The sequence below is a fragment of the Suncus etruscus genome, chromosome 3 (genome assembly GCF_024139225.1).
Source record: "Suncus etruscus isolate mSunEtr1 chromosome 3, mSunEtr1.pri.cur, whole genome shotgun sequence".
Lineage (NCBI taxonomy): Eukaryota > Metazoa > Chordata > Mammalia > Eulipotyphla > Soricidae > Suncus > Suncus etruscus.
The window spans coordinates 144,190,928-144,215,072 of NC_064850.1; the positions used below are offsets into that span (position 1 = coordinate 144,190,928).

At 39.5% G+C, this 24,145-nt stretch overlaps 1 protein-coding gene across 1 annotated transcript in view; it reads left to right on the forward strand.

Moving 5' to 3' along the window:
- ROCK1 (Rho associated coiled-coil containing protein kinase 1) overlaps positions 1-24,145 on the forward strand; it is a 647,994-nt gene that overhangs the window by 261,386 nt on the left and 362,463 nt on the right. The window lies entirely within an intron of this gene.

Here is a 24,145-nt window from a genome sequence, read left to right on the forward strand (position 1 = left end):
GAAAGATATTATAGTAGGTAGAACACTTGCCTTGGACAGCCAACATGCATTCAATTCCCCAGCACCCTATATGCCCCAGGCCCCTTCTCAGGAGTGATCCCTGAATGCAGAGCCAGAGGCAAGCCCTGAGCATCCTGAATGTGGCTCCCAAAACAAAATTATTTTAGGAAATGATAAACCAAAGCTTGTGTCTGAAATGTTCTGTTGTTTTGGATTATTACTGATACAGCTATCTTAGGTCACTGTGATAAAAGAGAGAAGATTCTTTCTGTGGTCCTTTGATAAAGAAAGTGCTTATAATACCGCTTGCTTTACTGAATTGTCTCAAGAGATTAGATGAGGTAACATCGCTGTTAACTATACAGCTATTGGCACTTATTATTGAATAAAATTTTATTTTTGTCATCCTAATTTAAGTATACAAACTTCTCCAAAGAAACTGAAGATGGTGGAGGAGACAACTGCCTCCATGGTTTGCCTTGATAGTTACATGCAAAGTTCCTAATTTTCTTTCAGTCACTAAAATTTTAATAACAAAGATGACTTCCTCTAAATACTGAAATCTTTTCTCCATTGACAGTGTTAGCAAAAGTGTTTATACCCCTGCATACCTGATGTTAATATGCTAAGAGCTGAGCCCTTTCTAGGGATTAGGTGGAATTTAACCTTGCTGAGCACAATGTTTTGAAATAAATTTCAGGCAAGCACGTGTCTGAAGGAGGAAAAGAAATATTAAGCAGGCAAGTGAATGAGCCCCAGTAGGGCATAATTTATCATTTCTTAGAAGTTTATCTCCTGTGGCTCATTTTTGGATATATGTCCATTTGCTAACAGAAGTATCTTTCTGCAAAAGAAAGTGAAGTTCTTTCTGTTCATGCCAATTCAAAACCATTAGAATGACTTGTTCTGACCTATTTAGCATAAACAATCCTATTAACAATTTGTACTGCCAGACTGTGTTATAAAACCAGTTCTGAAACTGAAGAGGTAGCACTGCTGAAGGATGTTTGCCTTACTCATGGCCGACTTGGAACTGATGGGGTTTGATCACCATCGGGTGTGGCCACAAAACACAAAAACAACAATAACAAAACACAGTTCTTAGAATATCTCCAGATATCTGCCATAAATTTTACTGTTTCATTTATTTTGTAATTTTGGGGAGTGGGTTGGGCCACACCGAACTGTGTTCAGGGGTTTACTCCTAGCTCTGTGCTCAGGAATCACTCCTGGTAGGCTTAGGGAACCATATGAGATGCCAGGGATCAAACCCAGGTCAGCTCATGCAAGGAAAACTTGCATGGAAACTTACAAGAAAAACCCGTTCAAGGAAAATTCCCTGCTGTGTTATTGCTCTGGCCCCTGTTATTTTGTTCTTATATGAGAAGATAAAAATAAGCAATACTTAAATTGCCAATTGAATTCTTGGTGGGAAATGGGAGACACATATGGCTGTTGACTCAGGGCTTACTCTCATATCTATGCTCACGATCATCTTGACTGTGCTTGGTGCACAGGGTATTGAACCAAAGTTGACCACATACAAAACAAGCACCTAAACCTTTGCATTCTTTCTCAAGACCACTAATTGGTTTCTTTTAAGTGTCTTGATTATTACTTTCTTTCCAAGAGCTTCTGCTAGTCCTTGAATAGTCAAGAAAATCAATTATTACTAGTCTCTCTCATAGGCATAAAAACAGTTTGTCTCAGCTTCCTTACCACCCATCACTCCTTTCACTCTTGTAAAGTTACTGCTATAACCACTTTATGAATGTTGCTTTCACAAACTTTGACAAAACAAGTCATCTACTCATCAAACAAAAAGATTTATATCCATCTTCACCCTCTACAATAGGTTTAGAAGATGTATAGTATACAAAAAAAATTAGGCAGTAGGGTCAGAGTGATAATACAGTGCATAGGGTTTTGCATGCGGCTGACCCAGGTTCAATTCTTGGCATCCCATAAGGTTCCTTGAGCCTGCCAGAAGTGATTTCTGAGAACAGAGCAGGAGTAACCTCTGAGCACTGCCAGGTGTGGCCAAGAAAGAAAAAGGGAAGGAAGGAAGGAAGGAAGGAAGGAAGGAAGGAAGGAAGGAAGGAAGGAAGGAAGGAAGGAAGGAAGGAAGGAAGGAAGGAAGGAAGGAAGGAAGGAAGGAAGGAAGGAATAAGGAAGGAAGGAGGGAGGGAGGGAAAAGGAAGGAAGGAGGAAGGGAGGGAAGAAGCAAGGAAGGAGGGAGAGAAGGTGGGAGGGAAGAAGGAAGTAAGTAAGGAGGGAGGGAGGAAGAAAGAAAGGAAAGAAGGAAGGAAGGGAGAGGGAGGGAGGGAGAGAGGAAGAAGGAAGGAAGGAGGGAGGGAGGGAGGGAAGAAGGGAAGAAGAAAGGTATGCACCACATCCACAATCATCTATATCTGATTTCTGTCTGTGGGTGGCTTAGGTGGGCCCTGGAAGAAGGAAAGAATTGCAAGGAAGGGAGAGAATGATATCATGTATTTTTCTATTAGTCAGATCTACTACTATGATGCCTGAATCTTCTACCAAAAATAGATGCTCCTCTTGGTTTGTCTCCTTTCAGACTTCCCTCCATGGTGTAGGGTCCCAGAAGGGGCTCTATCTCATATACATCAGGCCTGAAAATGGTAAGCACACCCCAACTGCTACTAGTTGGGGATCTGGTTCTCTCTCTCTCTCTCTCTCTCTCTCTCTCTCTCTCTCTCTCTCTCTCTCTCTCTCTCTCTCTCTCTCTCTCTCCCTCTCTCTCCCTCTCTCTCTCTTTCCTCTCTATCTCTGTCTCTGTCTGTCTGTCTCTCTCGGGCCACACCCAACAGTGCTCAGGAGTTACTCCTGGCTCTGCACTCAGAAATCACTCCTAGCAAGCTCAGGGGACCATATGGGATGCTGGGAATTGAACCCAGGTCTGTCCAAGGTCGACCACGTGCAAGGCAAACTTCCTACCTCTATGCTCTCTCTCTCTCCCCGACCCCCTACATCTATGTTGCTGTTTTCCTCTTTTGTTAAAAAGTTTCAATGAGGGGCTGGAGCCATAGTGTAGCAGTAGGGCATTTGCCTTGCACGCGGCTGACATAGGACAGACCATGATTTGATCCCATATGGTCCCCAAGGCCAGGAGCTATTTCTAAGCACACTGCCAAGAGTAACCCCTAAGTGTCACCGGGTAATCCCCCCCCCAAAACCAAAAACAAACCAAACAAACAAAAGTTTCTATGTAATACTTGAAATATTTCAATCTGAATGTGTCAAATGTTTCCTGCTGGAATCCTGACTGACATTCATAGAAGAAAAAAAATGGGACACTCTAGTAAAATTAGATAAGGAGAAAAAACAGGAGGAAGAGAAGAATTAATAATTAGTTTTCCTCTGAAATACAAGTCTTTAAGTTGTTTTGACCACAACCTCTCCCTAACCCTCTTCCTTCCGTTGGCCAACCTCTCTTCCATTTTAAGTCATCATGGCCTCCTTCCATGTATTTACTTACCTTCCTCATTACCATATTTTCCAGCCTATAAGATGACTTTTTAACCCATGAAAAACTTCTTTAAAGTCAGGGGTAGTCTTTTATGCTGGTATATGGCATGCTGAAACTTACTCCAACTTAGGGGACAAGTGATCTGCCTCCCTCTTACTGCCCCATCCCATCCAGCTGCCAGGAGTCATCACTCAGTCCTTTGCTTGTCCTGATTCATCTTTCAGGGCACACAGAGGAACTGAGTTACTGAGTGCCACATCTCATCCAGCCGTTGGGTATGCGGCTTTCAGGTGCTCAGTCCTCTGGTCAGCTTTTATGGGACACAGAGGAGGCACTCTGTCTCCCTGTAGCCCTCTATCTATCCTATTAATCATTGCACCCCAGCCATCTGCTCTTGCAGGAGCCTGTTCTCCCAGATCTCATTGTAGATCACAATTAAAAAATCGCAGCCACTCACTACAAATGACAAATTTAACCTGATTGTTGGTACTCCAAAGTCTAATTTATTAAACATATACTGTTAACCTTTGAGAGTTCTACTCTTTTTCTCTTATGTTTTTTAATTTCCATTTGGTATGTGTTAAAAGAGAGGTAGTCTTATACAGAGAATATAGCCCAAACCCTATATTTTAACAGGAAAAGAAGGGGGTCCTCTTATACACCAGAAAAAAAAATTTTTTTTGTTTTTTGTTTTTTGGGCACACCCGGCGGCGCTCAGGGGTTACTCCTGGCTGTCTGCTCAGAAATAGCTCCTGGCAGGCAAGGCGGACAATCTGGGACACCGGGATTCGAACCAACCACCTTTGGTCCTGGATCGGCTGCTTGCAAGGCAAACGTCGCTGTGCTATCTCTCCGGGCCCATACACCAGAAAAAATTTTTTTTATTTTATTTCTACCATTTTTATTATGACTTTTTTAAAAAAAAACATTTAAGTAAAAACAGGTTTTATTTAGAGGAAAAGAAAGAGAGTAATATGCTTGAGAGCATGTGAGTGGAGAGAGCCCTGGTACAAGTCCCAGAATTTCTTTTTTTTTAATATAATTTTTATTTTGATCATAGCGGCTTACATATTGTTGACAATAATATTTTAGGTACATATTTACATAAAATCAGGGGGGATTCCCATCACTAATTTGTCCTCCCTACACCTCCGTTTTTGTTCTACCTCCCATATCCTCTTCCCTTACCCCCAGGGCTGCTAGAATATGTGGTCCCCTCTGTACCTAATCTACTACTTAGTAGTCTTGCGAAAATTTACGATATTTTATCATTATATCTTCCCTTCATATTCATTTCTTTTATTCTCCACCCACCCTTTTTCATTTCCTTAATTGGAAAACTTAAAGTTTTATCTCTTAGGGCTAGAGAAATAGTATAGTGGGTAAGGGGTTAAAGTGTTTGACCTGCATGTGGTCTACCCAGGTTCAGTTCCCAGCCTGAACCTCAGATGGTCTATCTGCACTACCAACAGTGATCCCTAAGTGCACTACCTAAGAGCACTACCAGGCATGGCTAAAAAACAGAAAAAACATAAACAACCAAATAAATGTGTTTTTACTGAACAGTTTATCCAACTCTTTATCTATGCTTAAATGAATATGGGACTTAATATGTCAATATAACACACCATGTAGTTTTCTGGGTCTTGCCTCATAGAAACTTCCTGTTGATGGTACTCCAACAAATCTGTTTTACCCACAGAAGATCAATACTGCTTTTATTCCTATGGCTCCTTTGAAGACTTTAAGCATCCTTTAAATTTCTTCATGATTCTTCCCTTAAGCATGTACCAAACTTTTCTGTCCATCCTTTGGTATGGTATTAGAACAGACAATCTTACAAACCTACTGTCCAGACCTGCATTATCTAGTATGGTTATAAAGGTTATATAGTTATTTACATTATCTAGTATGGTTATAATGGTTATAATGTAACTATTAAAATCAAAAAGTAAATTAAAACTTTAGCTTCTTCGTATCTGTAATCAAGGTGTTTAAATAAAGATATATATAAAAAATTTCAGTTCCTTAGTTATACTAACTATAGTTAAATACTCAAAATGACATGTAGTAATGACTCTTAGTATAAATTATTTATATCACCACAGAAAATTATATTGGACTGTTGCTACACCCCAGATTTACGTGTGACTACCTGCAAGACCCTCCCATTCTTGGGAGGGGTCTTGGGAAGGTTAGATAAGGTTTTGGACCAGAAGGGCAAGGGGATTTGCCTAGATGCAGCATGGAGGAGAAAGCAGGAGAAGGAGATGGCTGAGAAATAAGGTACAGTGCAGGGCTGAATAAGAATCCAGCATAAATGGTTATGATAGGCCACACACATGTGATGGCTAGGGCATAAATAAAGCTGATATTTCCTGGAACCTGTGTGGATGATTTACTCATCTCTACCTGAACCTAATGACCCGCCGGTTGGAGGGGGATGCAGCCACGTGTCCTGGCACAGCAGAGAAAGGTGCTCCCATCACCATCGACTTCCATCCGGCTCCATCCTAAGGGCCTTCTTTATTATTTTAATCAACATTGGACTGTATAAATTAGGGGTTTACAGGCTTAAAACTATTAACACTTTGAGCTATTAGGTAAGTCTTTGTCATGGCAGGCAGGGGTGGAGGGAGCTGCCTTATGTGCTAACGGATTTTTAGGGGCAGCCCTATCTTCCACCAGAAAAAACATTTAGGAATTCCTCCAGATGTTGCTAGACTCTAGTTTAAATAGAATAATTCTACTATAGATTGTGTTTTGTTGTCAACAAATAAGGAGCAAGAAAAGCAAGTTGAAAAATTTGAGGTTTACTTGAAGCAGGAGCTAGAGTAAGGAAAAGATACCAGTTAGAAAAGTTAGAAAAATTCCGACAATTTATTGCAGCCTTTTAGTAAAAAGTCCTACTCTTTCAATAAGACAGTGGTAAATTTGATTCTAATAGTTGCAATGGTACTTGAAACATTCAAACTATATTTAAACTGGATTGTCATAAGTATAATGCCCCTTCCCAACTCCACCTCTTTAAGTATTAGGATGAGTTTTGTGATTACATAGATTGATATTTCTCATTAGGAACATGAGGTTTAGCAATATTCTCAAATACCATCATACAGAAATATTAAAGATAACCAAGAAGCCTAATTTCTCTCATATGCTCCTCCCCCAAACTCTGGATGGATAGGGGATCATCTACTGATCATACTGCTCTGCTGAACTTTGGGTATATGGGCTCTAGAGTCTCTTTTGATTTATCAAGCTTTGAAAGTCAAGAAGGAAAAATTACTAGTCAGTTTATAGTACAGTAAATATTTGGGGGAGTCACACCCGGCAGTGCTTGGGGATTATTCCTGGTTCTGTGCTCAGAAATTGCTCCTGGCAGGCACGGGGGACCATATAGGATGCTGGGATTCGAACCACCATCCATCCTGGATCGGCTGTGTGCAAGTCAAACTTCCTACTGCTGTAGGCCACTAATTGTTAACACATTTTTTGAGAAGGGAACATGCCTCACTATGATCAGGGCATAAATCTGCCTGTGCTTAGGATTACTCTTGATGGGTTCAGTGGAACATATGGGAGTCTGGGGATCAAATCCAGGTAAGTAGCATGGAAGCAAACACATACCCATTATCTCACTGGCCCCTTTATTCTTTTTGCTTGGTTTGTTGGTTTTTGGGCCACACCCAGTGACACTCGGTTTACTCCTGGCTAGGAGCTCAGAAATCGCTCCTGGCTTGGGGAACCATATGGGACGTTAGGGGATCGAACCATGGTCCATCCTAGGTTAGCCACGTGCAAGGCAATGCCCTACTGCTGCACCACTGCTCCATCCCCCCTATATACTTTTATACATATGAACTAATACCAGTCCACAGATGAATAAACAGTTGAATATTATTGTTTAAGTGAATATATCTCAATTAAACAAAGTGCAATTCTCAAAATGAAGTCACAGGCATAAACAGACAGTAAAGAAATTTTAAGTGACATTCTCCCCCAAATATGTAACTATAGGTTCCTTCTTCTGAAGTATAACATTTTTTAACCAATACTAAGATAAAGAAAAGACAGGAATTAGAGCGATAGTACAGGGAGCAGGGCATTTGCCCTGCATACCACTGAATTGGGTTTGATCCCCAGCATCTCATATGATACCCTGAGCACCACAAAGAGTAATTCCTGAGTTTAGAGCCAAGAGTAACTTCTGAGCATCACCAGTTGTTCCCCTCCAAAAGACTAAGTCTCAAATTAATTCTTCCACTTGCCTTGACATCCTACAAGATTCTCATCAAGAGAAATGAAGACACAGCAAGGTCTTATTAAGAGCTCAGAAAATGGACATGCTTGTAAGTTAAGAAACCATTGCATTTTATGACTGAAACCAAACTACGAACATGTTTGTAACCATGGTGTGTAAAGATTTTATAATTTTAAAAATCCTACAATAAAAAAGAAATCATTTCACAAACTAGACATTCCAAAGAACTGAATAAGCCAATGACCAGATATTAGGCACAGAAAGGTGATTTTTCTGCTTTCCTCTAAAACCCTTTAGGTAGATGCCTACCTACTGAGACTAATTCAGATCAACAGCACCAGATCAACAGATCAACTGCAGGGACATCAATCTTATCCATTCTACTTAGTCCATGGCCATAAAAAAAAAAGTATAAAGATTCAGAGTGGATATGAACCAACAAAACAAAATAAATTATACAGTGATCCTCTCCAATTAGCATAAGCAAAGTTATATTATGTGAGGCAAAAACATTACAAATAAATAAGGCCAAGTTCACATTCTCCATACCATAAAAAGATTTCTCTGAGGGGCTGGCACAGTAGTACAGCAGTAGGGTGTTTGCCTTGCATGTGACTGACCTAGGACAGACAAAAAAATCTCTATGAACTTATGAGAATGACAATGGTGATGTTTTCAATTCATTGTTTATTTTTATTTATTTATTTTGCTTTTGGGGCCACACCCAATGATGCTCAGGGGTTACTCCTGGCTATGCACTCAGAAATTGCTACTGGCTTGGGGGACCAAGCTCCTGGCTTGGGACGCCGGGGGAATCAAACTGCAGTTCATCCTAGGTTAGTGTGTGCAAGGCAAACACCCTATCACTTGCACCACAGGCCCCACAATTCATTGTTTAGTCCTGGCAACTGTACCTAAGAGGGAGAGACATCATGTTTGCTGAGTTCAGGTTTATAAAGTATAACTATCTTTAAACATAGAATGACTTGTAAATACATACCATATTTTTTATACCATAAGACACACTTCCATCCCCGCAAAGTGTGTCTTATGGAGAGAATGCCTCCTGGAGCTGAAGCCTGAGTGCAGGGGAGGAGAGCATTTAAAAACTATGTGTGTCTTATGATCAGGTGCATCTTATAGAGCTAAAAAGTACGGTAGTTAAAATAATGATATGTTAATCAGGGACGAAATACTGCTCATATTCATATCTGTCTTAGATTCATTAAGCATGTCTAATTTATAGAGGCTATTCAATAAATTTTGTTTGAATACTGGAAAAAAGGGCAAAAGAGATACTAGTAGCATGACAGATTCTAGTCACATGACAGATTCCCTTAGGAAGTAATGACTCCTATTTTGTACCCACTCCACAGACTATATTCAGATAATGTCAATGATAGGCAATATATGAATAAAATTAGAAAGCTAAAAATATCCCTAATCCAAGAAATGATAATATCTGCATCAGAGATGATCCTGATTAAGAATAAGAGAACCCGGAAAACCGGCAAAGCTTTGCAAAAGCCGGCTTCCTGTGTGTGACACCAGGCGGGGAAAATCCGTGAAAGTACACCAGCCCAGTGGGGCCCAACTGTGAAAAACTGTGAGTGTGACCTGTCTATGTCTGTCTACTGTCCTCTTGCGTGAAACTCTTGCGAGTGGGGCAAAAAGAGGCTCCAGCAGAGCACGGCCGCTCCGCATCGCTACGTGGCCGTGCACTCTTTCTAAGGAAAGAACTCCATTGCAACAAGAAGGAATAATCACAGTAAGAATGGCGCTATAGGGGGGCCGGGCGGTGGCGCTGGAGGTAAGGTGCCTGCCTTGCCTGCGCTAGCCTAGGACGGACCGCGGTTCGATCCCCCGGCGTCCCATATGGTCTCCCAAGAAGCCAGGAGCAACTTCTGAGCGCATAGCCAGGAGTAACCCCTGAGCGTCACAGGGTGTGGCCCAAAAACCAAAAAAAAAAAAAAAAAGAATGGCGCTATATCACAGAAGAAAACATTTCTCTCCGGACTGTCTTCTCTGTTGCATGCTCGGGCCTAAGATTTGACCCAGTGTGAGGCTTCATCCACGGAGGACTCCCCTCCCTTAGAGGCAAGTCAGCGCATCCAGAAAGGGAGGAGCCAGAGGAGTGTGCTGCCTGCATCATATAGACAATGAATACCACCACAACACGTAGAAAAACCCACAATACAAGTGTGACAATGGGGAAACAACGCAGGCCAGCATCAGACATAGAGAATGAAGATGACAATTCTGAGGACCAGATAATGACCAACCAACTAATCAACCTCTCAGATAAGGACTTTAGACTAGCAATATGGAAGATGCTCAACGGACTCCAAGAAACCATGGATCGAGTTGAACAGAACACTAATAAGAACCAAGAAAATATGAAGACAGAAATCACAAAACTCCAAACTGAAATAACATGTCAACTAACAGGACTGAAAAAGTCAGTAAACAAAGTGAATGACAAAATGGATAAGCTCTGGGACAGGGTATCAGAAGCTGAGAATAGACTTGGTGCTGTGGAAGATGAGATACATAACAATTCCATACAGCAGGAGAGATTGGACAAAAAACTTAAAGCAAATGAGCAGACAATGGAAAAATTAGTCAAAGAATGGGAACAGATGAAAATAGAAGTCTATGATAAGATCAACAGAAACAACTTAAGAATCATTGGAGTCCCAGAGACCCAGGAAGAAAATTTCCAGGAAGAATCAACGGTCAAGAACATGATTAAAGAGAAACTTCCAGAGCTAAAGAATATATGTGATCAAATCCTGCATGCTCGAAGAGTACCAACCAAAAGAGACCCCAGAAAAACCACCCCAAGACACATCCTAGTCACAATGAAATTTCCCACAGATAGAGACAGAATTCTGAAAACAGCAAGATCAAAAGGGGAAATCACGTTCAAGCAAGCTTCCCTGAGATTTACAGCAGACCTGTCACCAGAAACACTCAATGCCAGAAAGCAGTGGTGGGATATTGTGACAAGACTGAATGAAATGAATGCTTCACCCAGAATACTATACCCAGCAAAACTCACTTTCCGGTTTGACGGAAGAATACATGGTTTCACAGACAAAAAACAGCTCAGAAACTTCACAGACACAAAACCAGTCTTAAGAGAAAAACTGAAAGACCTAATCTAAGACAAGACTACCCAAAAGACACACCAAATTTCGAAATAAAGACGGCGTTAAATCCCAGGACAATTCTTTCTCTCAACGTCAATGGACTAAATGCACCAGTCAAGAGACACAGAGTGGCTAAATGGATCAAAAAACTCAATCCAACCTTCTGCTGCCTACAAGAAACGCACCTGAATAGTCAGAACAAACATAGACTCAAAATAAAAGGCTGGAGAAAAATTATCCAAGCAAACAACACCCATAAAAAAGCTGGAGTGGCCATACTAATATCAGATAATGCAAACTTTATACTCAGGAAGGTTGTAAGGGACAAAGATGGACATTTTATATTAATCAAGGGGTAAGTAGAGCAGGAAGAATTCACTCTCCTAAACATATATGCACCGAATGAGGGGCCAGCAAAATATTTAATACAACTGTTGACAAATCTGAAAAATAATATCAACAACAACACAATAATTGTGGGGGACCTTAACACGGCTTTGTCAACACTGGATAGGTCAACCAGACTGAAACCCAACAAGAATATACTAGACCTGAGGAGAGAAATGGAAGAAAGAGGCCTAGTGGATATATATAGGACACTCCATCCCCAGAAACCTGGATACACATTCTTCTCCAATGTACATGGGACATTCTCCAGGATAGACTACATGCTGGCACATAAAACATACCTCCATAAGATCAAGAGGATAGAAATTTTGCAGACTACCTTTGCTGACCACAAGGCTCTGAAATTATTTGTGAACTCCAAAGGGACTCAGAAGAAAAACTTTAACACCTGGAAGTTAAACAGCCTCATGCTCAATAACCAGTGGGTCCGAGATGAAATCAAGGAGGAAATCAAAAGGTTCCTGGAAACAAATGACAATAAAGACACAAACTATCAGAACTTATGGGACACAGCAAAAGCAGTACTGAGAGGAAAATTTATAGATTTGCAAGCACACATCAGGAAGGAAGAAGGAGCTTACCTGAGTAGCTTAATGACACAGCTAATAGAACTAGAAAATGCTCAACAAAAGGACCCAAGAATAGGAAGACAGAAGGAAATAACAAAGCTGAGAGCAGAAATCAACGAAGTGGAAACTCAAAAAACAATCCGAAAGATCAATGAAAGCAGAAGTTGGTTCTTTGAAAAAATAAACAAGATTGATAGACCACTGGCAAACCTAACAAAGAAAGAGAGAGAGAGAAACTTGATAACTCGTATCAGGAATGAAAAAGGAGAGATCACTACTGATATGACAGAGATTCAAAGGGTAATCAGAAACTACTTTGAAAAACTCTACGCCACTAAAAATGAGAACCTGGAAGAAATGGATAAATTCTTGGACTCATAATCTTCCACGGTTGAAGGAAGAGGATGTAGCATATCTAAACACCCCCATCACCATTGATGAAATTAAAACAGTAATCAAATGTCTGCCGAAAAACAAAAGCCCAGGTCCAGATGGATTCACTAATGAATTCTATCAAACTTTCCAAGAGGAACTACTGCCAATCTTGGCAAGACTCTTTCATGAAATTGAACAAGCAGAAACACTTCCAAATAGCTTTTATGAAGCCAACATCACCTTGATACCTAAACCAGACAGAGACGCTACCAAAAAAGAAAATTACAGACCAATATCACTGATGAATGCAGATGCAAAGATCCTCAACAAAATCCTGGCAAATAGGATTCAATGCCTCGTTAAAAAGATCATCCACTACGATCAAGTAGGTTTCATCCCAGGAATGCAAGGCTGGTTTAACATCCGTAAATCTATCAACATAATACACAACATCAATAACAAGAAAAATAAAAACCACATGATCATATCAATAGATGCAGAGAAAGCATTTGATAAGGTCCAACACCCATTCTTGATCAAAACTCTCAGCAAGATGGGAATGGAGGGACCTTTCTCAATATAGTGAAGGCCATCTACCACAAGCCAGTGGCAAATATTATCCTCAATGGAGAAAAACTGAAAGCCTTCCCTCTAAATTCTGGCACAAGACAAGGCTGTCCTCTCTCACCACTCCTATTCAACATAGCACTGGAAGTACTTGCTATAGCGATTAGGCAAGAAAAAGATATCAAGGGAATCCAGATAGGAAAGAAAGAAGTCAAGCTCTCACTGTTTGCAGATGACATGATACTCTACTTAGAAAACCCTAAAGACTCTATCAAAAAGCTTCTAGAAACAATAGACTCATATAGCAAGGTGGCAGGCTACAAAATTAACACACAAAAATCAATGGCTTTTCTATACACCAATAGTAATAAGGATGAAATGGACATTAAGAAAACAACCCCATTCACAATAGTGCCACACAAACTCAAATATCTTGGAATCAACTTGACTAAATATGTGAAGGACCTATACAAGGAAAACTATAAACTCTGCTCCAAGAAATGAGAGGACACACGGAAATGGAAACGCATACTCTGCTCATGGATTGGCAGGATTAACATCATCAAAATGGCAATACTCCCCAAGGCATTATACAGATTTAATGTGATCCCTCTAAAGATACCCATGACATTCTTCAAAGAAGTGGATCAGACACTTTTGAAATTCATTTGGAACAATAAACACCCTCGAATAGCTAAAGCAATCATTGGGAAAAAGAATATGGGAGGAATTACTTTCCCCAACTTTAAACTGTACTACAAAGCAACAGTTATCAAAACAGCATGGTTATGGAATAAGGATAGGTCCTCAGATCAGTGGAATAGGCTTGAATACTCAGAAAATGTTCCCCAGACATACAACCACCTAATTTTTGATAAAGGAGCAGGAAATCCTAAATGGAGCAGGGAAAGCCTCTTCAACAAGTGGTGTTGGCACAATTGGATAGCCACTTGCAAAAAATTGAACTTAGACCCCCAGCTAACATCATGTACAAAGGTAAAATCCAAATGGATTAAAGACCTCGATATCAGCCCCAAAATCATAAGATATATAGAACAGCACATAGGCAAAACACTCCAGGACATTACAGGCATCTTCAAGGAGGAAACTGCACTCTCCAAGCAAGTGAAAGCAGAGTTTAACAGATGGGAATATATATATATATATTTGTGGTTTTTGGGTCACACCCGGCAGTGCTCAGGGATTATTCCTGGCTCCAGGCTCAGAAACTGCTCCTGGCAGGCACGGGGGACCATATGGGGCGCCGGGATTCGAACCAATGACCTCTTGCATGAAGGGCAAACGCCTTACCTCCATGCTATCTCTCCGGCCCCTGATGGGAAAATATTAAGCTGAGAAGCTTCTGCATCTCAAAGGAAATAGTGCCCAGGATACAAGAGCCACCCACTGAGTGGGAGAAACTATTCACCCAATACCCATCAGATAAGGGGCTAATCTCCAAAATATACAAGGCACTGACAGAACTTTACAAGAAAAAAACATCTAACCCCATCAAAAAATGGGGAGAAGAAATGAACAGACACTTTGACAAAGAAGAAATACACATGGCCAAAAGACACATGAAAAAATGTTCCACATCACTAATCATCAGGGAAATGCAAATCAAAACAACGATGAGATACCACCTCACACCCCAGAGAATGGCACACATCACAAAGAATGAGAATAAACAGTGTTGGCGGGGATGTGGAGAGAAAGGAACTCTTATCCACTGCTGGTGGGAATGCTGTCTAGTTCAACCTTTATGGAAAGCGATATGGAGATTCCTCCAAAAACTGGAAATCGAGCTCCCATACGATCCAGCTATACCACTCCTAGGAATATACCCTAGGAACACAAAAATACAATACAAAAACCCCTTCCTTACACCTATATTCATTGCAGCACTATTTACCATAGCAAGACTCTGGAAACAACCAAGATGCCCTTCAACAGACGAATGGCTAAAGAAACTGTGGTACATATACACAATGGAATATTATGCAGCTGTCAGGAGAGATGAAGTCATGAAATTTTCCTATACATGGATGTACACGGAATCTATTATGCTGAGTGAAATAAGTCAGAGAGAGAGAAAAACGCAGAATGATCTCACTCATCTATGGGTTTTAAGAAAAATGAAAGACACCCTTGTAATAATAATTTTTAGACACAAAAGAGAAAAGAGCTGGAAGTTCCAGCTCACCTCAGGAAGCTCACCACAAAGAGTGATGAGTTTAGTTAGGGAAATAACTACATTTTGAACTGTCCTAATAATGAGAATGTATGAGGGAAATGGAGAGCCTGTCTAGAGTACAGGCGGGGGTCGGGTGGGGCGAAGGGAGACTTGGGACATTGGTGATGGGAATGTTGCACTGGTGATGGGTGGTGTTCTTTGCATGACTAAAACCCAAACACAATCATGTATGTAATTAAGGTGTTTAAATAAATTAAAAATAAAGAATAAGAGAACCCATTCAAATTATGAAAATTTGCATAAACTAATTTAAGATACTATTTGCAAAAGTATGTATACAGACTTGGGAAACTATAAGGGATATTACTGTTATTTAGGATTGATAGCAACGGAACTGTAATTGCTCCTAAGGGAAAAGAAATGATAGAAAGGATTAATTACAGGAACCCAACAGGAGAGAGTCTTGTTGGTTAGAAACTATGACCTTAGGACGAGGGGCACAGGCAGCCCAAGGCAATCTAACAAGGGGAGAATCAAAAGAGTAATAAGCCTGACCTCATTCTCATCACTCCCTTGGATCTTCTGCTGGGACTATGCTCTTGGAGAAAATCAGAGGACCCAGGTTCCCTAGTACAGTCCTCAGACAGCTTCCCAGGTAGAAAGAGAGAGAGAAAAGGGTGAGGGGTAGATCAGAAAGGACCAAAGAAAGATACAGTGTTTTTCAACCTTTTTGTGCAAAGGCACACTTTATTCATGAAAAAAAATCACAAGGCACACCACCATTAGTAAATGTTAAAAAAAAATTAACTGTGCCTATATTGACTATATATAAAGTAATTCTCTTGAGTAGGAATCAAATAAACACAAAGAAATTATTTTGTAATTACTTTATTATGAAATAATCTAATGATTGGTCTATTTGTGAGCCAAAGCCGCATGCTATGGATGAAATTGGAATTTTTCCCACAGCACACCAGACAATATCTCATGGCACATTAGTGTGCCATGGCACAGTGGTTGAAAAAAAGCCGCAATAGGTGATCACTATTACAGAACTGGTAGTGTTTGGAAATCTCTAAGATAATCAACTCATCTACGATCTAACAACAGTCATTTTCTTTTCTTTTCTTTTCTTTTAGTTTTTGGGTCACACCCAGCAAACCAGGGTTACTCCTGGCTCCACGCTCAGAAATTGCTCCTGGGAGCCTCAGGATGCCAGGATTCGAACCAATGATCTGCATGAAAGACAAATGCCTTACCTCCATGCTATCTCTCCAGCCCCACAACAGTCATTTTCAAACTCCTATTTTGTATGTAAGCAGAGTCATAATCTGAGACTTAGGAGCTGTCATTCTGATTTTAAAATATTTTTTTTTACCGTGGGTCAGTCCTGCCAGCCCTCATCTTTATTGTCTCTGTATATTATTACAATAATACCTTTCATTTTTCTTATATAGATGAGTGAGACTATTCTGTGTCTATCTCTCTCCCTCTGACTTATTTCACTCAGCGTAAGTTTCCATGTCCATTCATGTATAGGAAAATTTCATGACTTAATTTCCTGATGGCTGCATAGTATTCCATTGTGTATATGTACCACAGTTTCTTTAGCCACTTACCTGTTGTTGGGCATCTGGGTTGTTTCCAGATTCTGGCTATTGTAAATAGTGCTGCAATTAACATAGGTGTGCAGAAGGCATTTTTGTACTGTGTTTTTGTGTTCTTAGGGTATATCCCTAGAAGTGGTATAGCTAGATCATATGGGAGCTCAATTTCCAGTTTTTAGAGGAATCTCCCTACTGTTTTCCATACAGGCTGTATTAGATGGCAAAGAGTGGTGAGTTAGAGAAATAACTACACTGACAATTATCATGACAATAGTAGTGAGTGAGAGAAATAGAATGCCTGGTTCAAATATAGGCAGGAGATGGGGGAGGAGGGATTTGGAGGTTTTGGTAGTGGGGATGTTGCACTGGTGAAGGGGGGGTGCCTTTTTTTTTTATAAATGAAACCCAACTACAAACATGTTTGTAATTATGATGATTAAATAAAGATATTAATTAAAAATAAATTGGGTGGCTGCAAAAAATGGAATTTTATACAGGCCAAAAATTAAAGCCCACTTAAAAGTATGTTCTTATTAATTTAAATGTTAAATTCTATTAGGTCTTCAGGTCAGTCACAAATACACCGAATTCTAGATTCCTTGGTAGGGGTGAAGATTATTATCTCTTACCATCAAGGCAACTGGCCAAAGGATCAATGTACTATCACATATAACTAATACTTCATTGTGAGAAATTAATCAGGACTCATTATCTGAAGATTTGCTTAGAATAGGTAGTAGAAAAGATTTCCAAACTTCCACAGAAGAAATTATAATCATGCAGTAGAATACAGATAATAGAAGACTATGGAGGTTAAGAAGAAATTCAGTGAGAAAGGCTCTTAATTTTGCTACTTTTCCATTAAATGAAAGAACAGAACAAAGTGGTATACTGGGAAGGAGAGGCTAAGACAAATTCTGATGTGTCTAATCAAATAAAAGAGACAATAATAAAAGATGTTTATCATCTTTTAGTTTCAGTTAGCCTATAATATATAGACTAATTATTGTAGTCTAACTTACTAGGAAACCAGAAAGGAAAGAAAAAGGTCTTATTTTTTGTAATAATCCTCAGAGACAAAGAGAGGAGAGCTGGAAGGTCCAGCTCACAACATGAAGCTCACCACAGAGTGGTGAGTGCAGTTAGAGAAATAACTACACTGAGAACTATCATAACCATGTTATTAATTATTAAAAATTAATTAAAAATTAAAAAAAAGATCTTTACTCTCTTGCCTTAATTACAGACATATATTCATCTTATTGATTTACAAAGATTTACATCCACAAAATAAATATGCAAGTATTCATTATCCTTAATCTATTAATTCCTGGGAAATCATTACATATTTAATATATCTCTTTATATTAACTGATGTTTACTAAGTTCAGGCTGAGATTTGGTGTTTTCTTCTTTGAGAGAGATGTATGCATAGCTATTACCTGTTCAGTACAAACTGTTCTCATCATAATGAGTACTTATCACAATTTCAGACTCTTAACTCTGAAGAGTACACTTTGTACTGTTAGTCAAGCATGTAATATTCACACCAAGTTGAAAATAAAATATACGCACAATCAATGAATTATGAATAGTTTATATGCACATTTGCAAAAGAGGAAGTGCAAGCAAACTTTGTTGCTAATCTCTCTTGCCTTGTTATAAATAGGATAACCAGATGAAAAGTTCATTTCCTTGCCTTGAGTGAATCACCTAAACATGAAAATTTTCTAGAAACCGATTAGTTAATTATAATCATCATGGCCCAGAATTCACTTATTCAATACTTTTACTATAAATATTTATTAAGTACCTACAGCATACACCAGAACATTTTATAGACACTGGGTGTATATCAGTAAAGAAGACGAACAAGATCCATGTTCTCAGAAAGATTACATTTGAGGGAAAATTATGAGTTAAAATAAATGGGCAAATAGTGGTCTTTGCTAGGAATAAAGTAAGTAATAAGGTGAAGAAAAACGAGAGAGAAACATAATTTAGAAATGCCTCTCTGAGAAGTTGACTTTTTTTGGCAAGTTTACAACAGTTGGAGAAGTCAACCAGTTGTAGAGCTGAATAAAGAACATTCTAGAAGAGAGCTAAAAGCCCTGAGGTGGGAATGAGATAGAGTTTCTGAAGAAAAAGTAAGGATATCAATGAGAAAAATAATAGAAGATAAAACTCTAATGGTAGGGGCTGGAAGCAAGTGCCACAAGCGGTAGGGTGTTTGCATTGCACAAGCTAACCTAGGACAGAGCATGGTTCGATCCCCCCACATCCCATATGGTTCCCCAAGCCAGGAGCAATTTCTGAGTGCAGAGTCAGGAGTAAACCCTGAACATCACTGGGTGTGCCCCCCAAAAAAATCACTAATGGTAGCCAGATACCAGACCATATAAGGCCTTATAGGGCAAGTATTATTAGAATATTTTCTAGGAGTGATGAGAATTTACTTTAGGTTTTTAAGATGAAAAGGATCTGAGCTGTACTTTTCGAGGACCATGCTGACTCTGAAGGAAGAAGAAACTGTAGGAGGATAAAGACCACTGTCATTATTCACATAAGAGGAGAAGATGGCAGCTGGAACTATGATGGGGAAATAGACTGAAGAGAAATTAGATTGGAAATTATTCTGAGTACTGGACTGCTTGTAGATTAATTTGTGTGTGTGTTTGTTTGGGGGCCACACCTGAAGGTGCTTAGGGGTTACTCCTGGCTTTGTGCTCTGGCCAACAATGTGGTAGTACTGTGGCCCTGTATACCTAAAGCCACCAGGGTCACACCCAGTGGTACTTAACAGTCTCTTGGGCAACATTTGACAGTGCTGGGGAGACAAGTGAGGGGCAATATGGTACCAACATTAAAAGTTGGGTCCGTTACAGGCTTGTGAAGCACCTGTGCCCACTGAATCATATATCCCTAACCCCTCCAGAGTTACATTTTCTATATGACTTTTTTAGATACTTAGATGGCAAATTGATATGTAAATCAGATAATGCATACAAAAACCCAGAGTTCTGAGAGATTAAACATACTAAAAAATCTAAATAGAAATGTTATTAGAAACATGTTCAAGAGACATTAGGAATTAAAAAAGCTCCAGTCACTATGTAACCATGAAAACTTTATTTAGCAAAGCCCACCCCATCATTGAGGAAGAGCCTTGAAAGTAGAAAACTTGCTAACACCGACACACCAGCCCAATATTTCTTAACTTATTTTTACAGCATTTATTTATTCTTCTTTTCTCTTCTCTCTTATCTTTTGTTTTCTCCTCCTTTCTCTCCTAATCTATATTTCAGCCAATTATTTATCTTTTCTTAACTCAATTATTTCTTTTTTTTGTTTGTTTGGTTTTTGGGCCACACCCAGCGATGCTCAGGGGTTACTCCTGGCTGTCTGCTCAGAAATAGCTCCTGGCAGGCTTGGGGGACCATATGGGACACCGGGATTCGAACCAACCACCTTTGGTCCTGCATCGGTTGCTTGCAAGGCAAATGCCGCTGTGCTATCTCTCCAGGCCCAACTCAATTATTTCTTAAGAGCTCAGACCCAGCCTATGAGGGTCAGGCCTCCAACAACAACCTAGGAATAGATCACTAATGTTTGTCTTTACTTGGGCATGAGTTTGTAGACAGTGTACTCCTCTCTGACTGCCAAACTAAAATGTAAACAATCCATACCCAAGGTGTATATAGCCTCTTATATATTGTCCCTCCTCTTCCCTTCAGAAATCCTTCTATCCCCTCATCCCCCAATCCTGATCCATTATCCTTCCTTATTTAATGATCTTTACCCTCAGTTCTTAACCCATTAGGTACTGAGACCAACCTCCTGCCCCAATAAATAATCACCCAACTTCCAAAGCGAAAGAACACCCTCTCAGTCCCACATCTCGTGCCTCAGCAAGAAACTACAACCAACACTCCTACTGACTCATGCTTTGTGGCCCTTCTTCTCACCCTCCCAAATGTGGACTGTTGCATGCTACCAATTCGGCTCCAGAAGGACCCCCAGCCCAAAAACACTACCTAATCCCTTTCTGCAGCAAATCATTTCTCAAACTTAACAAGACCACGATGTGTGATGAAAATGTGCCCTGGATTTCACCCCCACAAAAATATCTCAAAAGGCTTAATGAGGAAGCCTATATTTCCTTTATATGTTTAATACTCTATAACATTACCTCCTAGTCTGTATATTCTCAAATGTAAGGTAGCTCCTTAAACACCTTTTTTCCTTTAATTGCTTTTTAAAATTCATTTTTATTTATTTATTATATATTCATATATTGTTTTTTTTCTCTTTAACTTCACCTGTTTTGGTTCTGCTTGGTACAAAAACATACAAGAAAAAGTCTTGTCTGGGATAAAAGCTCAGGTCAAAACCAGGGCACAAAGATTCTGTAGCCTGACATTCTTACCCCAAATGCACCAGCAATATAATATGGCACCATTCCTTTTTTGCAAAGGTATTCTAAAAAAAGGGGGAATTTTATGTGTAGAAACAAGCTTTTATCTACTAGAGATAAGAACCATACATTTTATAATACTAGGTGCCTCCCACCCTGAAAATCAGTCATGTGGACCCAACTTGGGCTCCATGTGAGCTGGCAGTGACCGTCCAATCCTGAGACCTAGACCTCATATATAGAACCTACACAGTTCCCTGCAACAGCACCAGGAACCAAATTCCCTGAGAAATTCCTAATACCTCTCTAGCACCAACTTGCACCAGTTTTGATATGACATCCTGATAAAGAGGAAATGGCAATAACTAGATCTAAGAACAGAATGTCCTAATGGTAAGATGAAATCAGAAGACATGTCACCCTTTGGCCTATGCAAAAACCAAGATTGCCAACTACTGAAGACTGACATTGGCAGCCAACTGGGCAGTACTTACCCTGGGACCAATTAAAAAGACCATAACCTAGGCTTCGGCCTAGGATCTGTACAAAAAACAAGATTTCCAATCCCAGAGGACTGACTGTGACAACTGCAACTGAATAGAACTTCTGGAACCATAATGAAAGACTCTACCCTAGGCTTTGTCCAAGGATCTGTGCAAAAATCAAGACCACTAATTACAGAAGACTGATTACAACAACAGTGATGGAACAGAACTTCTAGAACCCTAAAGAACGTATCTATCCTAGGATTCATCCTATGACCTGTGCAAATACCAAGATCTCTACTTAGAGAGACCTGATTATATCATCCACAACTGAGCGAAAAGTTGCCTGGCACCATAGAAAGACCTTGGGATGTGGAAAAGAGTGTGTACAGAGCCTGTAGTGGTTCTCATGACAGTATGCTTCAAGGGAGGAGACACCCGAAATCTGTAGGCCAAGGGAATTTCCTTTCTAACTTCCCCAATACTTACTATGCCTTTTAAAAAAGAAGAAAAAGAAAAAGGAGGAGAAGGAAGAGGAAGAAGAGGAGGAGAAGGAGAGCAGGAGGAGAAGGAGGAGGAGGAAGAAGTGGAGAAAGAGGAGGAAGAGGAGGAAGAAGAGGAGAAAGAGGAAGAAGAGGAGGAAGAAAAGGAGAAGGAGAAGGAGGAGGAGGAGAAGGAGGAGGAAGAGAAGGAGGAGGAAGAGAAGGAGGAGGAGGAGAAGGAGGAGGAGGAGAAGAGGAAGAAGAGGAAGAAGGAGGAAGAGGAGGAGGAGGGAAGATCTGTAGATCCCACTGCCTCCCATCCAAAGTGTTAAAGAAACAATCACATTTATTTTTTTCTTCTTTCTTTTTCTTTTTTTCTTCTTTTAATTTAATTTATATTTATAGCTTCTAGACAGGGGCTCCCAACTACTTTTTTTTTTTTACAGAACCATAGAACATGCATCATCTTGTTCTGCCTCATATTTCTATGCCTTCCTACAAACTGAGAAAAAAAATGGATGGGATCCAAGGGCCAAACAGTCTCAGAAGCACTGAGTGGAAATAAAAAATGGCCAAACCTAAATGCCCAAACCAAAGACAATGACATTAGAATTAAGAGACCCAAACTACAACAAGCTATACATAAAGGAGCCTGTTACACAGCATTTCATGGGCCAAGAGTAGAGGTATAGGAGGCATGCTGGGAACTATGGTGAAGGGAGGTTGACACTGGTGGTGGAAATGGCCCTAATTCACTGTCACTATGTACCTTAAATATAACTGAAAGATTTGTAATTCACATTGGTCTCAATAAAAATAGTTATGTACCTTAAATATAACTAAAAGATTTGTAATTCACATTGGTCTCAATAAAAATATTTATACATATATAATTGAGCAAAAGTATAATTAAAAAAAGAAGCAAATCAAAACAAAAAATCAAAGCCGTAGAGATAGCACAGCCGTGGGGCATTTGCCTTGCATTTGGCCGACCCTGGAGAACCTGGTTTGATTCCCAGCAGCCCATGTGGTCCCCCAGCCTGCCAGGGACATTTCCTGAGTGCAAAGCCAGGAGTGATTCCTGGGTGTGGCCCAAAAACCAATCAATCAATCAATCAATAAATAAAGTTTAAACACGGCAAAAAAAAAAACAATCTGAAATATCTTTGTTTAGTTACTTTAATGCTCCTACTAAACTCAAATATTCTTCCACCTCAAGGCCAAAACATAGAAATATAATTATTTATAGGAGAGGATTACCAGATCAGAAAAACAGTAACATGAGTATTAACTAATGAAAAGTTTACTTATATAGAACCAGATATTTATTTTGTTGCTCAAGCCTAAACACAACCGTCAGTCATAGGTGATATCTAGGAAAAAGTCATACAATTGCAGGCAGGTGCTCTCAGAACTGCTGTATCAAATGAAGAGTGGATTCTCTGTGGGGAAAACAGACTAACAAGTATTTTTATCGGAGTAGTGAACAGTAGAGGGAAAGTTTATGGGTCATCAGAATTTTATAGAAATGCAAACACTTTCTGAGTATTTGTTCTCCAATAGGGCTGACTCCTGGCTGGTTGGCTTCCTTATATACTCCAGAATGCATCGATGAAAATATAGGATGCAAAGGCATTTTAACTATCTTAAGAAGAACGTTTAAGTCCTCACATATGTTATACCTTATATATTATACAACTAATTAAAATGGTTCGAGTAAAATGAAAATGTGTATAATTTAAGAGGCATTCAAATATAAATGAGTTTTACCTGTGCTGATTTCTTTAGAGTAACTAAACTCAGAAAATCTTTTGTAAGGACTCTAGGGCAGGAACTAGCAAAGTCATATCAGTGACCTTAAATCTTTTAGAAATGCAAAGAAGCAAAGGAACAGCCTACAAGATAAAACTAACATCACACCTTTGAATCTGGTGAGCAAAATAAAAAAATAATTAACAGCTAATCTATTCTTTAGTGAGAATTTTCAAAACCAATAAAAGAGTCCTTGGGAAAAAATGTTATTTAGTTTAGTCCTTTAAAATTTTATAACTTTCATTAAAAAAACCACTCCTAAAGAACAGGAATTTTCTATTTGAGAACTTTTCTACTGTAGTTTGACTCTGATGGATTGTTTGCTG